Source organism: Palaemon carinicauda, chromosome 19 (genome assembly GCF_036898095.1).
Source record: "Palaemon carinicauda isolate YSFRI2023 chromosome 19, ASM3689809v2, whole genome shotgun sequence".
NCBI classification, from domain to species: Eukaryota; Metazoa; Arthropoda; class Malacostraca; order Decapoda; family Palaemonidae; genus Palaemon; species Palaemon carinicauda.
The window spans coordinates 74145429-74162448 of NC_090743.1; the positions used below are offsets into that span (position 1 = coordinate 74145429).

At 42.7% G+C, this 17020-nt stretch overlaps 1 protein-coding gene across 1 annotated transcript in view; it reads left to right on the plus strand.

Moving 5' to 3' along the window:
- LOC137659068 (protein bicaudal D-like) overlaps window positions 1-17020 on the plus strand; it is a 184741-nt gene that overhangs the window by 618 nt on the left and 167103 nt on the right. The gene's annotated exons all lie outside the window — the stretch shown is intronic.

Here is a 17020-nt window from a genome sequence, read left to right on the forward strand (position 1 = left end):
CAGACATCTGATGTTAGAGTAGGAGCTTTCACTATCTGTACCAGTCCTTAAATCATAGGGCAGTTGGTAAGGATTATATACCATAAGTGGTAGACCTAATATGCTGACAATGCATCTCAAGAAAGTAATTGTTGAGTAAAGACAAAGTGGATTTGTTAATTTAGTTTTACAGTTACCTGTAGATTACAAGCCTACAGGTGAAGACATTTTAATTTCGTCTCCTATATATTTGTTAGAAATAAAAATGAAAGTCAATACCATCTTTATTTGATATTAAAGGGATCTAGTAACAAATCCTCAATTACATAGTATACTGTACATTGTTTATATTATAGTATAGTGCATTATTATTTAAGACATTAGAACTAGTATATTTTAATAGATCTCTTCAAAGACACTATCTTGAACACTGTTTCTTATTGTCGGCTGCCACTAACTTGATTACAGATTTTAATTAAAAATTATCGTTTTGCTCTTACCGTTTTGATCTCAACCCTTGTCATGAGAAGTTCCTTCTTACAGCTCTTATAAATTCTGATCACAGTTGCTTCTGTCTTCGCACAATTCTGAAAAAATCTTAGAGTTGGTGCTTTTGTCATAAGTTACTTGTTTGAAGAGAATCAAAGTTTTACATTCATAACCTCTAGGTTGTGTTTTCAGTATTGGGTTACAATATAATAATGCCCTTATTCAAGTTATGATGTGAATAACAATAGGTTAGGGTAGAAACTCGTTTGCAGTATATTTAGTCTGATACTGAAAATGAATGCCTAGTCAGACATAAAAACAATACCAAAATATTTGCCCATGCGCCGAACATGCGTAGCACAACATGTACCGGTTGCCAGAACAGTTGTTAAATTGTGAGCAAAGGGAGTTATAAAAGAGCAAAGACCAATAATAGATAGAATAGTATTGACTGACTATCCATAACCATAAACACGATTGCCTAAGCAAGGTGGTACTTGTAGTATGATGGACAGAGCTATGATAATTCCTAAGAAAGTGGGATGAATTTTCCCATTTTGTAGGCATCTGGAGGGCCAGCTCAGTTGTTCTATAATGGCTCTGGTTTAACATTTCAGATGGTGATATCTAGGGCAAACTCAGTTTTTGATTTATTGTTGTTGATCCAACTACTTCTAAAACTACTAGATTTAAACAAATTAGTACTAATAACTAGACTGGTATAAGGCATATTTTAAGGTGTTCTAGAGTTTTTTTTTATGATGATAGCTAGTGGAAACCTGTAGTTGTTTTTTTTTTTATTATTCGACCCACTTTAATGAAAAACTATGGGTTTTTGCCAGTTATTACCCTCTTAAACATTCAAAACACCATAAAGTACACCATGCACCAGTCTCATTTTCTCTTTAATAATTATTGCACTCTTCTATATGGATAGATCTTCCAGCTTTGGCATTTCTACCTTCATCAACTCCAGGCACTAAAAGTTTAGAAGTGTTATGAGCTGGTGAGCAACTGCTTGCAAATAGTGATGACATGGTAAAAGTGGTGAGACATCCTTAAACTGTGCAGGCTTATGCAAGACGAGAGTAATCTAGCTTAAGACAAAGTACAAGGACATGTAATCCGGCTTCAGAAAAGGTTATATGGGTTATATAAAACTTGGACTTAACTTCTGGAGGGTCAGATTTAATAAGAAGATTTAATCTTCACCTAATGTATCGGGCATGAACATAACTTATTCTGTAACTGCAACAAAGTCTTAATCATGAGAAGATAGTAAGAATATAGGTGTAAATCAGAAACTGTATGGATTAATGGCATCTTTAAGAAATTAGCAATAATATTAGAATAAAGTAACTTGTGTTAAAACAAAAATTATAGTATGGGTGACAACTGGGTTGTGTTCAAACCTAACCTAACCTACTGAATTTGACTTGTGTCAGACTGGGGATACCTCCCCGCAACCTGGAGCTCTCTCATGTGACATCATTTAGTGATATTAGAAAATATAAATATTCATTATAATCTTGCACATCATATTCTAACTGGCATGGGGCCACGCTTGTTTCCTCATTAGAATTGTACAGGTTAATCTGTTCTTTACTGTAATTTGGGAAATATTGCTAGAGAGTATACAGGTTTAGCATAAAGAATCTCTTGTTATTTACTGTTTAACAAAGAGTTTTGGTCAGGGTAGCAATTATCTTTGGAACAGATTACTTTCTACTGGATATAGAGTAGACTTACATTAATATATTATACTTGCCACAGTCATTTACATGCCCATTGTGTATTTGAAAAGAATGTAGTAATAAAATGACTGAATTATGAAAACATTTAGGTACTTGACTATAGAAACTTGGCATCTTTAATTAGTTAAATGTTTTAGGTGATATATAACTATGTAACAGATAAACAGAAAATCTGCCATAAATGCTAGAGCATAACAAGACACAAGAAGCTAAAATTACTGCTTGCTAAAACAACAATAAAGCTAGAACACCAGTGTAGTACTATACTCTAAATTTTTATTGATAAATACTTTATATTATTACTAGTTTTCCCCTCAATTCCTTAAATGAAAAAACTCAAAATCAGCAGCACCCAACCATTTCTTACATAGATTTTATGGTTGGCAAGAAAGTGAACAATCATACATTTAGAAAAAATACTGTACAGAGTTGTGAACTGTTTTGCCCAAGGAAAAGTGGTAGACACCTGCTATGTATTTTGTCTCCTTTGATGCGAGTTGAATGGAGTTGCTATAGAACTAAGTTCGTAAAAACTTTAAATGTAAAATGGACATTGGACTCTCCTATTGTCTGGAGATACAGTACAGTACACCAGTTCATTAATGGATGTAGCAAATGATAACATGAAATTGAGTAATAAGTTTCCAAAGTGTTCTGCAACATACATATGTTAGGTTAGGTTATAGCAGAATTTCTTAACCTTTTTCAACCTTAGCACCCCTTTTGGTCAGGTCAAAGCAGTCCAGCGCCCGCTGCCATTGTTTAACACCTAATTACTACAATGATAAAGCAAAGACAAGTGTAGCATATCTTGATCATATATTTGGTTCATTCTCCAAAAAAAAAAAGTCATGGTAAGAGCGTTGACAAAAACAATAAGAAAAGCGATTATTATTATTATTATTATTATTACTATCATTATTATTATTATTAGTTAAGCTACAACCCTAGTTAGAAAAGTCGGATGCTACAAGCCCAAGGGCTCCAACAGGGAAAAATAGCTCAGTGAGGAAAGGAAATAAATAAACTAACAACATCAAAAAGACTTTTCATATATAAACTATAATTATGAGACTTATGTTAGCCTGTTCAACATAAAAATTCTATCTATTCAACCACCCGATTTGCAAGAGCATTCCTCAAATTGATCGAAACTGGAATAAAACTTTAAAAATACTGTTTAGTATTAAGCCTCATGATGGAGAAAGCCTGCCTATTAGAATTAACTATATACCTAGTATAACAAACAGGATGGTAATGTCCAGGAAGGTCTGAATGTAAAGGATGGTCAGAATATGAAAAATCTTATCAACATGCATAACGAACTAATTGAACGACGGTGTCAAACATTAATATCTAGATCAGGAATAACAAATTTAATAGAATCTAAATTCTTGTCCAATACGTTAAGATGAGAGGATCAGCAGCTGAAGATCAGACAGGAGAACAATACTAGAAACAAGGTAAAATGAAAAAAATAAAACGCTTCAGAATATATTGATCACCAAAAATCTGACAAGACTTTCTCAATAAGCCAAATTTTTGTGCAATTGAAGAAGACGCAGACCTAATTTGTTTCTCGAGTAAATTTGCTCTCAAGAATCACAACTAGAATTTCAAAAGTCATACAGAGTTAAAGAAACGTTATGAATGCTGAGATCAGGATTTTGAGGAGCCATTGTTCTACAACCTACTTTTAATCATACTTTGAGTTTTGTTAGAATTTAACTATCATACCTCATATTTTGCACCATGCATTATTTAGCTATACTGTACTTCTATTAAGAAATTCAGCAACCTCATATCTACATTAAGAGATGAAGTTGATGCAAAGTGAGTAGTATCATCTGTATTTGCAACAAGCTTCTATTCTAGGGGAAACCAAATTTGTTCCATAACTGGAACACAAACCTTCGCTATTTATTTGGGGGGTATTACTTTCGGCCAGGCTGAAAGGACGAGCCATTAAAATTTAGTGAGGGTTAACTACCTATCTTGCTAGTTAGCCAGGGTAGGGGGTAGCTTTCTACCCCTCCCACTCACACATCTGTGATTGAGCTCACTTTGCTTTTGGGTCGGATGGTGAACAGTTGTTGCCGCTCTTCATCCTCACCAAATATTGGACTGCCATTAATGCTTTTTGTGCTTTTCCTCTTTCTAGTGTGTGTGTGTTGACTTCTGCTGGCCATGCTTACATGCCCTGGACCTGAGGGCCGCTCCTGCTTTACGTTCATGTCTGCTGAGGACACCGATCCTCACACCCTTTGCCCAGCCTGCAGAGGTCAACAGTATGAAGTTGTTAATGAGTGTTGGGAGTGGTCTGCCTCCCAGTGGGAAAGGTTTGAGTGACAGCGGAAGAAGAAGTCTAACCAGGACTCTTCTCCTTCGAAGGTTTCTTCGAAGCAGAAAAAACCCGGGCTGCCACTTCCGCTTTCCGACCTCCTGCTGGTTTGGTCTCCTCGAGGGGACCGTCGAGTAGCGCAGGCCCTTTAAGACCTGGACAACCTTGGTCCTCGAGAGACAGTGTTGATTCCCTTAGCAAATCGGACCCGCCTCTCCCACCGGGGGTTCCATGACCCTTTCTCCTTTATTACAGGTATGGTCATCCTTGTGGTTACCAGGTCCGCCCTCCAAGGATAACCTGTTGCAGCTTCTTCGCCGTGATGCTAGTGTGCAGCCCTCGTCGACGTCAGAGGTGGATCTTCTTTCTTTTGTTAATGTTGTCGTGTCATAGGGGTTGTCCACTGTCCATCCTGCCGACCCTCCTGCCCTTTCAGACTTTTCCAGCGTTGCCGAATACTTCGCTTCCCCCCCTGCTGAACATCCTTCTTGGCGGAGGCAAAGTCCTACACTCATCTCCCCTGCGAGTGTTTCCTTCCCCTCGGGGGAGTTCACTCATAGAGACTCCTCTTCAGAGGACTGCTGCTGCTGAAGGTCAGTTTTCTGATCCACCAGCCCCCAGAACACGTCACTGTGGACGTTGTTCTCGTCGTGCTCGGCCTCCTCTTCGACTTATAAGTGCGCTTTTGCCTTCAGTGAAGAGGCGCCTCTTTGGCTCTTCAGCTTCGTCAGCACAGCCTTCCTCGTCTTCTGGCTCTGGACCTTCTTGCGGCGACGCTGTCGCTAGTCCACAGTCTTCGGCTGTGGACTCTCCGCTCGATCCCCTTCGGAGGATGCTCATTCTTCTAAAGGACACATTCCTTCACCAGCTCATCCGTCGCGCCGATACAGGTATTCGGTCTACCCTTCGACTCGCTGTTCACCTGACCGCCCGTCTCTATTCCTGTCTCCTCCAGCTCTCCATCTGGCTTTTCGTCGATTTATAGCGCGTCATTCGCCCGCTCATCAACCACACGCACGATCATCGCTGATGCTTAGTTTGCCTGCTTATCATTCTCCATCGCGCTGTTTGCCAGCACTTTCTCCGCCTGTGTGCTCATCTCCTGATCTTCGCCGACCAACACGTTGTTCACCGCCGTGCCAGGCGCCTGCTCATCGCTTGCCTAGACATCACGCTGCTGCAGGCTCTCATTCTCCACGGCGTCAGTCCCCTATCCATCAGCGCATGCACGCGCTAACGGATCAGCAAGGATCACCAATGCATCAGCCTTCTCTCTCGCACCAGCATTCTTCAGCTTGGCATCGAGCTCCAGCTGTACAATATGCTCACCAACACGTCAGCGTTCTCCTGCACAACAGCGCTCGCCATCACGCTAGCGTACGCCTTCTCCACAAGCATAGAGCAAGCATCTTTCTCCAACGCGTCGGCGAAGGCCCCTAGTTCTGGCAGAACCAGACTTGCCTCATCCTCCGACTTCATGGAAGTCATTCCATCCGGAAGATAAGGTAGGAAACCAGGAACGGAAAGGTAGGTGTTCGCCCCCCCCCCCCCCCCAGGCCCATTGGTCTCTCTCCAAGGAAGGGCAGAGTTGCATCCCACAGGTCTCCGTTGCCCCGTTCCCTTCCCCGCAAACACATTACAGCATGACTGCCGGGGAAAGAGGGAAAGGGTGCTCCTGGAGAGTTCAAGATCCCAAAGATCTCGACTTCGAAGGCGGAACCACGGTATCACCCAGCTCCAGAATAGACTCCTCAAAGGGAATCTTTGGTTCCGTTTCTTTCAAGGGACCTTTCAGACAGCACCAGCGTTATTAAACAGCCCTGGTTCGGTGCCATTGTCAGGGTGGTTGTGCAACCATTCGGGCCTGCTTTTTCAACCCGCTCTTCGGAGTCCTCTGCCGTCCCACTACAACCTTCGGCAGTAGCAGAGTCCCAGCAAAGAATCTCTGCTGCTTCGCATGCTGAAGGGGAAAAGAGGAGTCTCTGATACCATCGCATCCTTTAGGGTGAAGCTGACCCCTGTGAGGCCGCCTGCTTCAAGGCCAAACCTTCCTGGTACTCCTTCCAGATGCTCTCCTGGCTCACCACCACCTCTGTCAAGGATCAGGTGCCAGTTTCCTCCCTTTCACCTTCGGTGGAAGACTCCTTTTGAGTAGAGAGCTCTCCATAACTGGTAGGAGCCAGGAAGGATAGTTCCAACTGGCCTTCCATGTTGTAGTTGTACATTCTTCCCCACAAGGAGTCAAAGGACATTTAAGACTATTCCAAAGTCCTCCACGATTTCCAGACCCACAGGATCAATCAGCCATTCTAGGGATGTCCATGACCCATCCAGAGAACAGCTCCCTGAGGTGGATGAAGGAGACTTTGCTGCCAGTCCTACTTCAGAGGGGGAGTAGAAAGAGTCAGAGCATGCTTTCTGGCAATTTCTGACAGTTATAAGAATTCTCAAAACATTTGCTAACCCAGAGATTCCCCCCCCCCCCACGGGAGGGTAAAGATACAGTCTTGGACGGTGCATTTGGCACTCAGAAGTCCTCAAAGGCCAGTGCATCCTTGCCCTGGTCCTAGGAGCCAAAGAGTTCTCGGGCTAAGATTGCCCAACAGCTCTCATATTTCTTCTCTCATCGTTCGGGCTCTTCTGCCAAGCTCCTCCCACCTCCTCGTGTCCACCAGAGGAGGTACTACGTGGTCTTGGACAAGCCTCGACCAGTTCTTATACTTCACCATTCTCTGAAAGAGCTAACCAAGTGAATCTCTGGAGGGAGACTCCAACCGTCAGGTCGCTTTCTCGGTAACGGAGATCCTCAAATAGGAGAAGGTCCTGAAGTATGCCATGCAAGCTACTTCGTGGCTTGATCTTTGGCTGGGGACCCTGGGAATCCTGGTATGGACTGAGGATTTTCCAAACAAAGTACCAGGAAAGCTATGGAAACCTTCCTTCTCTAGGGTACTTGCACCATTGAGTTTCTAGCCCACCAAGTCTTGAACTTGTGGGCAGAGACCATCCTGAAATGTTGAGATGCAGTATCTGAGAGGTTCCATCAGTAAGTCACTAATGCCAAGATCACTAGGCTCAGAAACTCATCTCTAGAGGGGTCCTCGTTATTTAAGCCGAAGGATGTGGAACAGGCTGCAGAGAGATGGAGGAAGTCCCACCAGGTCTCTCTCCTCCACGGGGCCTTAACATCCAGGCCTTTCAAACCACCAGCTCCTCAGCAGCCAAACCCAGCCAAGACCTCAACGAGCAACACAACAGCGAAGAAGACGGTGTCTAAAAAGCCCTTTCCGACTAAGGACAGGAAAGGCACAATGTCCTCCAGGGGAGGAAAATATCCTAGAGGGAGTGGCCGCAAATGCTAGGATAGGTACTCCCTCTGCTAGTCCACCAGTGGGGGGATGCCTTCTAAGTCGCTGGAACAGGTGGCCGATCCCTGGACAGTCTCAGTGATTTGTTCAGAGTATCTTGTCCCTTTTACGTCATCTCTTCCTCCCCTGATCAGGAAATATATATATATATATATATATATATATATATATATATATATATATACATATATATATATATTTATATATGTATATATGTTTATACCGTATATGTACATATATATATATATATATATATATATATATATATATATATATATATATATATATATATATGTATATATATATATGTATATAATTATATATATATATATATATATATATATATATATATATATATATATATTTATATATCTATATATATATTTATATATCTATATATATATTTATATATCTATATATATATATTTATATATCTATAGGCTATATATATATATTTATATATCTATATATATATATTTATATTATATATATATATATATTTATATTATATATATATATATATATATATATATATATATATATATATAGACATATATATATATATATAGACATATAATGTTAGTAGTACTTCATTATATCATAGAATTTTGTGGAGGAAGTCCTCTTACAGAGCCAATGTTTGCACCATTTATTTTTGGTGTTTTTATTTCTTGCACGTCAGCTCAGCACCCTGGGTAGGCAGATGTTTGTGAGTAAGAGATGTTGCCACGGTGCTGGCTGGTTGTCAATTGAGGTTAGACGGATGGCAAAACTGTATGGTGTGTGGGCAATCAATGTCCGGCAGGACTGTCAGTTCAGCGACCCGTCAGTTTAAACTGCGCGTGTATGGCTGCCTTAAGATTCAGCTTATTACACAATGGGAATTACGAGTTCAGGGTACTGTGCTTTGGTCTTTCCACAGCTCCCCAAGTCTTCACCAGTGTTCACCCTTGTGTCATCTTGGGCACACAGGATCAGCATCCGTCTTCTCCGTTGTCTGGACGACTGGCTACTCCTAGCAGACTCGGTGTCAACCCTTCTTTAACACTGAGGCAAACTTCTGAGGCTTTGCCAAGATCTGGGGATAATGGTATACTTCGATAAGTCTTCTCTTCTTCTTATGCAAAGACTGGTATACCTAGATATAATTATAGACACCAATATCCACAAAGCCTTCCCATCAGATGGCAGGACAATGAGGCTGAGAAAGGTTGCAAGAGAGAAGAACTTCCAGCCCAGAAGTGGTTATGTCTCCTCGGTCACTTATCATCCTTGGCCCGTCCAGTTCCCAACAGCCGCCTTAGGATTCGATCCCTCCAGTGGCTGCTCGAGTCAATGGTGGAATCAAGCTTTCGACTCCCTAAACACACTGATCCCCATGGGGCCAGCGGAACGGACGAACCTCGAGTGGCGGGTGACAGACGAGAATCTGCAGAAGGGCTTAGAGTCGGAGTCGGAAAAAATATCTCCACATAAATATCTTAAGAGATGAAGGCCATCTTTCTGGCACTTCAACAGTTCTATAAGTTCCTGGTGGGCCACTCGGTGGTGATGAGCAACACCACCACTGTAATGGCTTACTTCAACAAGCATGGAGGTACTTTTTCGCAGCCCCTATCCCATCTAGCAGTAGAGATACTGAGATGGGCGGAGATTCATTCGATACCACTATCGGCACGTTTCATTCCAGGTCAAGGACCGTAGCTCCTTAACATCCTGATCTCAGCATTGATAATGTTTCTTTAACTTTGTATGATTCTTTGGAAATTTTAGGTGTGATTCTTGACAGCAAATTTACTTTTGAGAAACACATTAGGTCTGTGTCTTCTTCAATTGCACAAAAAATGCTTATTGAGAAAGTTTTTCAAGATTTTTGGTGATCAATCTATGCTGAAGAAGTGTTTTAATTCTTTCGCTTTACCATGTTTCGAGTATTGTTCTCTTGTCTGGTCTTCAGCTGCTGATTCTCATCATAATTTGTTGGACAGGAACTTAGGGTCTATTAAATTTCTTATTCCTGATCTAGATATTAATCTTTGGCAGTGTTGTTCAATTAGTTCATTATGCATGTTGCATAAGATTTTTTATAATTCTAACCATCCTTTACATTCAGATCTTCATGGACAGTTCCATCTTGTTTGTAATACTAGGTATGCAGTTAATTCTAATAGTCAGGCCTTCTCCACCATGAAGCTCAATACTACACTGTACTCTAGAAGTTTTTTTCCTGTTGTGACCAAGTTGTGGTATGATCTTCCTAATTGGGTAGTTGAATCAGTAGAACTTCAAAAATTCAAACTCGCAGCAAATCTTTTATGTTGAACAGGCTTACATAAGCCCTTTCATAGTTTATATATCAAATATCTGTTTTAATATTGTTAATTTTATTTTAATTTTTCATTACTTATATCGTTTATTTCTTTATTTCCTTTCCTCACTGGGCTTTTTTTCCCTGTTGGAGCCCTTGGGCTTATAGCATCTTACATATCCTACTAGGGTTGCAGGTTAGCTAGTAATAATAATAAGAGGAATGTGTTCGCCAACAACCTGAGCAGAGTATCTCAAATAGTGAGCACTGGATGGTCTTTGGATCATTTAGTAGCCAACAAAGTCCTGACTTTTTGGTGTTCTTCGACAGTGGATCTCTTTGCAAAGGCCCTGAACTTCAGATTCTCGTTGTATTGCTCCCCAGTCCCAGACCCCAAGGCTCTCTGGCAAGATGCAATCCAACAACAGGGGGACAATATCGATGTTTTTGCCTGTCTCCCGTTCTGTCTGATGAGGAGGGTACTCAACAAGGCTAGAACATCTGTCAGTCTATCGATGACCTTCATAGCTCCGCTATTGCATCATGCTGAATGGTTTCTGGACCTTCTGCAACTCCTGACATAGTGCCCAAGAGAACTCCCTCCACGACATGATCTACTCAGGCAACCACACTCTAACATCTGCCACAAAGCCGTAGCTTCGCTACAACTTCACGCCTGGAGACTATCCAGCAACTCCTCACTTCGGGCGAATCTTTCTTGTGAAAAAGGCGTCTGGAGGCTGGAGACCTAGTCATCGACCTCTCGGCTCTGAACAAGTTTGTCATACAGACTTCGTTCAGAATGGAGACCACACACATAGTCAGACAGGTGCTAAGACCTCAGGACTTCATGTGCACACTGGACCTAAAGGACGCATACTTCCAGATCCCAATCCATCCGTCTACAAGCAAGTACCTCAGATTCAGTCTAGACAACAAGAATTACCAGTTCAAGGTGCTGTGCTTTGGTCTTTCCACAGCACCTCAGGTCTTTATATGAGAGTTTGCCTTAGTGTTATCTTTGGCTCACAGGATCGGGATCCGTCTCCTCTGTTATCTGGACGACTAGGTGATTCTAGCAGATTTGGTGGCAACCCTTCTTCAGCACCGAGACAAACTTCTGACGTTTTGCCAATATCTTGGGATCATGGTAAACCTCAAGAAGCCACACATGCTTCCCTCTCAACGACTGGTATATCTAGGAATGATAATAGACACCAATCTTCACAAAGCCTTTCCATCAGACGATCGGGTAGTGAGGCTGAGGAAAGGCCGTGAGACCTTTTCTCTGATGAGAAGAACTCCCAGCCCAGAGGTAGTTATGTCTTCTCGGGCACCCATCATCTCTCGTTTGTCTAGTTCGCAACGGCATCCTCAGGATTCGATCCCTCCAGTGATGGCTGAAGTCCACCTGGAATCAGACCTTAAATTCCTTGGACATCTTGATTCCCATGGGATCAGAGGAACGGATGTACCTCGAGTGGTGGGTGGCAGACAAGAATCTGCTGAAGGGCATCAACCTTTTTTGTCCTCTCCCCGGATTTGTTGCTCTTCACAGATGCATAAAAAGAAGTGGGGGCTCACATGCTGCACCGCACGACCTCCGACCTATGAGTTCGAAAAGTACCAACACATCAACCTCTTGGAGATGAGGGCTGCCTTCCTGGCCCTTCAATAGTTCCTTCAGTTCCTGGCAGGCCACTTGGTGGTGATGAGCAACAACACCACAATAGTAGCTTACAGCAACAAGCTTTTTCGCAGCCCCCATCCCATCTTGCAGTAGAAATACTGAGAAGTCCACTCGGTAACGCTATCAGCTCGCTTCATTCCCAGCAAAAGGAATTTGCTCGTGGACAACCTGAGCAAAGCGACTCAGATAGTGGGTTCCGAATGGTGTTTGAATCATCTATTAGCTGACAATGTCCTGACTTTGTGGGGTTCTCCAACTATGGATCTGTTTGCAATGGCCCTGAACTTCAGGCTCCCGTTGTACTGCTCTCCAGTCCCGGATCCCAATGCTCTCTGGCAAGATGCATTCCAGCAGCGGTGGGACAACATCGACATTTACGCCTTTCCCCCCATTCTGCCTGATGAGAAAGGTACTCAACAAGACCAGAACATCGGTTAACCTCTCAATTACTCATAGCTCCATTAAGGTATCATGCAGAATGGTTCCCAGACCTTCTGCAACTCCTCATAGAGCTTCCAAGAGAACTCCCTCCACAACACAACCTACTCAGACAACCACACGCCAACATCTTCCACAAAGCAGTAGCTTCGCTTCAACTTCACGCCTGGAGACTATCCAGCATTGCCTCTCTCAGAGAGACTTTTCGCAACAAATTGCGAAAAGAATGTCTACACTCCTGCAAAAGTCATCAGCAGCAGTCTAGCAAGCGAAATGGAATGTCCATTTTGGTTGATGTCGTGGAAGGGGTATCTCTCCACTCGAGGTCCCTATTCCAGCAATAGCGGAGTTCTTCATATATCTGCGAGATATAAAAGGCTATCGCTCAGCCTCTAGTCTTGCTTTTATACTGAACGGAGTAGACATTTCCTCCTCGCTGGAACTTTCTCTCATAATACAGAGTTATGAACTTACCTGTCCTCAGTCGGAAGTGAGACCTCCTCCTTGGAACATGGTTCGGGTGCTTCGGTCCATTAAGGGACCACCCTATGAGCTATTATGCCAGGAAACAGATTGCCACCTGACTTGTAAGACGGTGTTCCTGCTCGCATTGGACTCTGCCAAGAGAGTCAGCGAACTTTATGGTCTCTCGTACGACATCGCCCATTCAAGGGGATGGGGATAAGTAAGCTTCAGCTTCGTTCCGGAGTTCGTAGCCAAGACCCGGATCCTAGATTCGACTCCTCCTAGATTTCGAGTCTTCGTTCTGTAACCAACGACCCAGATCATCGGTTACTATGCCCAGTAAGGCGATTTACATAATACAGTACCTAAAAAGAACAGCAGCAGCTCGTCTTCGTGCGCCTTCGCTTTTCATCAGCAGAGGGAGGACCAAGAGGAGGATAACTAAAAACACGATTTTGGCATGGATTTGCAAGGTCATTGACCTAGCTCTGAATCCGGACCCTACTCCTTCGCGTCAACCAAGAGCTCATGACGTCAGGGTCATCGCTATATCTCTGGCCTTCAGACGTAACTACTCTGTGGCGCAGGTTCTACAAGAAAGCGTATGGAAATGACAAACAATGTTTACTGCTCACTACCTGCAAGACGTGTTCTCTATCGGTCCAGTGGTGGCTGCACAACAGCTGGTTTAGTACCTCAAGCTCCTTATTGGACAAGTAGAAGAGGGTCGAGGCCATTGGTTACCTGGGTTTTATACTAAATAAATGTAGAGGATCTTTTCTTTTTTCCATCCTCCCCTCTCTGTGGGAAATCAGTATCCTGGGTCCTCTGCATAGCAGACCTCAAACCATTGCATGTAAACCATTGGTCCCTTGTGTATCCTAGTATTGTGTCAATACTGTTGCGTCCTTATACCCTGGCGAGGTGGTATTGGAAATGTCTTGGTCTCTTCAGATGGATCTTTACCTTGACAGTCACATTGCTAATGTTGCCACACATACAGCAGACTCCCTACTGGGTGTAGGGTATTGGTGTCATTACCTGTTAAAATAAACAATAACAGATTAAGTCATTTTGGGGGAGGGGGGCACTTGAGGGTTAACAAGATATTACAATTTATTTTGAATTTAAATGACAGTTTATAGTGACTCACAAACCATAAAGCTTTTTTCACACAAACTATAAAGCTTTTTTTTTCACACAAACCATAATTTATTGCAGCGCAGGCCACAGACCTTTCATAGCAAGGTTAGCGTGGCATTAGGGTTTCCTTCTTTTTGTGCCTCACCCACATAAAAGAGGACACGTCGGGCAAAGCTAAAAGGGAGAATGGCAGGGACGTCCACCTTCCTAAGGGGTGACTCATACCCATATAAATAGCGTAGGTTTGTATTCCAGTTTCGGAACAAATATCAAATTTGGAAATAATTTGTATTTTTCTTAACCATACAAACCTTTTGCTATTTATTCAAACTTGGCCGCCAACCCAACCCACTTGAAGGGAGAATGGCAGGGACGTCCACCTTCCTAAGGGGTGACTCATACCCATATAAATAGCGTAGGTTTGTATTCCAGTTTCGGAACAAATATCAAATTTGGAAATAATTTTTATTTTTCTTAACCATACAAACCTTTTGCTATTTATTCAAACTTGGCCGCCAACCCAGCCCACTTGAAGTCTTACCATCAAGCAAAGTGAGGTATAATCACAGGTGTGTGAGCGAGATTAGTAGTCAATATCCCCCCCTGCTAACTAGTGAGATGGGTGGTTAACCCTCGCTAATTTTCTAATGGCTTGTCCTTTCAGCTTCGCCGAAAGTAATGCCCATAAAAATAGCTAAAAGTTTGTACAGTATCGATGTAAAAATACAAATTATTTCTAAATTTGTCATACTATGAATACTAACTTTTCAAGGGCAGAAGAGGTACCTAGGTATTTAGATGTAGGCTATATAGATTTCATAATGAACCTGAAGATCGTAAAGTATTTAAAGTATATAGATCATCGGATCCAGCTAAGTGATTGATTATTACCACACGAAATGAGAGAGGCAACCTCTTCAAGATGAAGAGGTTAAACCAGAAAATCGATAATGTCAATAGACCAGAGATATCTAGCTTTGGACGTAACAGTTTTCTGGTGAATACCAAGACTGACAGACAAGCAGTAGTGCTTCTTAATCTCAGGCTTGATTCTGATGGAATAATAAAACAAATAAAACCTCACTACGACTTCAGCTATGCAAAGGGGGTTATCTTTAATGAGGACATATATGAGCTGTATGAGAAAGAGATTTTGGAAATGTGTCCAGATGTGATTTGTAAGGTATTTAAAGTGCTCCATTCTTCAATGATTATTTTTGCTTTTGTAAATTCTTATTTGTCTCCAGACATTGTTTTTGACAGTGAAATTGTTAGAGTTTGTCCATATAGACCGAGAGTGCTTCAATGCTTTAATTGTTTTGGTTTTGAGCCCTCTAGTATTTGTAATAGGAATAAGATCTATGGATCATGTGCCCAAACTAAGCATGGGGAATGTTCAACACCTGTAGTATGTGGGAATTGCAAGGGTGACCATTGAGCCTTTGATAAATAATGCCCTGTATTAAAGAGAGAGCAAGAGATGTTGCTGAAATCTATTGCAGAATACATCAGTGAGATCTTATTCAGATATAGTGAAAAGTTCTGGGGGCTCTTCTGGGGGCCCTCTATTGTGGCTCCCAGGGGCTACTGTGATTGGCCTCCCTCGACAGCCCCCTGGTGGGGCTTCCCGAGGCCTCTCTGATGGGGCTATGGAGACAGGGACCCCCTAGTAGGGGTCTTCCTGCCATCTATATTGGGGCTTCTCTTGCCCCTCTGTTGGGGCTGCTCCCGCCCCTTCTGTTGAGGCTCCTCCTGCCCCTTCTATTGGGGCTCCTCCTGCCCCTTCTATTGGGGCTCCTCCTGCCCCTTCTATTGGGGCTCCTCCTGCCCCTTCTATTGGGGCTCCTCCTGCCCCTTCTGTTGGGGCTCCTCCTGCCCCTTCTGTTGGGGCTCCTCCTGCCCCTTCTGTTGGGGCTCCTCCTGTCCCCTCTGTTGGGGCTCCTCCTGCCCCCTCTGTTGGGGCTCCTCCTGCCCCCTCTGTTGGGGCTCCTCCTGCCCCCTCTGTTGCGGCTCTTCCTGCCCCCTCTGGTGGGGGTCCTCCTGCCCCATCTGTTGCGTCTCCTCCTGCCCCATCTAGTGGGGCTCCTTCGACCCCCTCTGGTGGTGCTCCTTCAACTCCCCTCTGGTAGGGATCCGCTGCTCCCCTCTGGTGGGGCTTACAAAACCCCTTCTAGTTGGGCTCTCATAGCCCCTCCAATTGTGACTGAATCGATTAAAGATCTTGAATTCCTACTGCCAGATATTGGGAGTTCATAACAAATTGTAACATCACCTGTCAACAGGTCACTGATCCAATGACAGTGAGGAAATAGAGGCCAAATCTGTTTGACAAAAGAGGCCCCTTCCTCCCTCTTCACCTCCACATTCTCAGTCATAGTAAAAGTACTAAAAAAAAAAACTATTCAAATCAATATGTACTGAAAGTGTAGCTGGCAAGATCTTTCTCCCCAGGTCTCAAATTCCTAAATTATTAGATCATAAAAAGCCCTTCAAAAAGTCAAAATAATTGTTCTCATGCAATGGAACATCCGTGGATTTAATTCAAATAGAGAGCAAGTTTGGGTTTTGTTTAAAAAACATGATATATCTGCAATGTTTATACAGGAAACTAAATGGGAGATTATACCCTCAATAAGGGTATAATTTCTCTTTTTATAGGTCTTCACCCGTGATAGGCGCTTGTGCTCAGGGAGGCAAAGGCATCATAATCCGCAGGTCTGTTAATCACAGAGTTGTCCACCTGAATTCTGTATTGCAGGCTTGTGCAATCCAATTATTACTGACAAATGGATTACTATTTGATCACTTTATCATGATCTAACATTAGAAAATAGACTTCAGGATGCATATGGTAATCCTTGTCAGCTAAAACTTAATGATTTACAATCCTTAATAAACCAGCTTCCTCGACCCTTCATATTGATGGGGGATTTTAATGCCAAACACACCCTATGAGGAGAACAACGTTGTGATCGATGGGGTTTGATAGTGGAACAACTGCTTGACATGAATGACATCTATTTAATGAATGATGGTTCCCCTGCA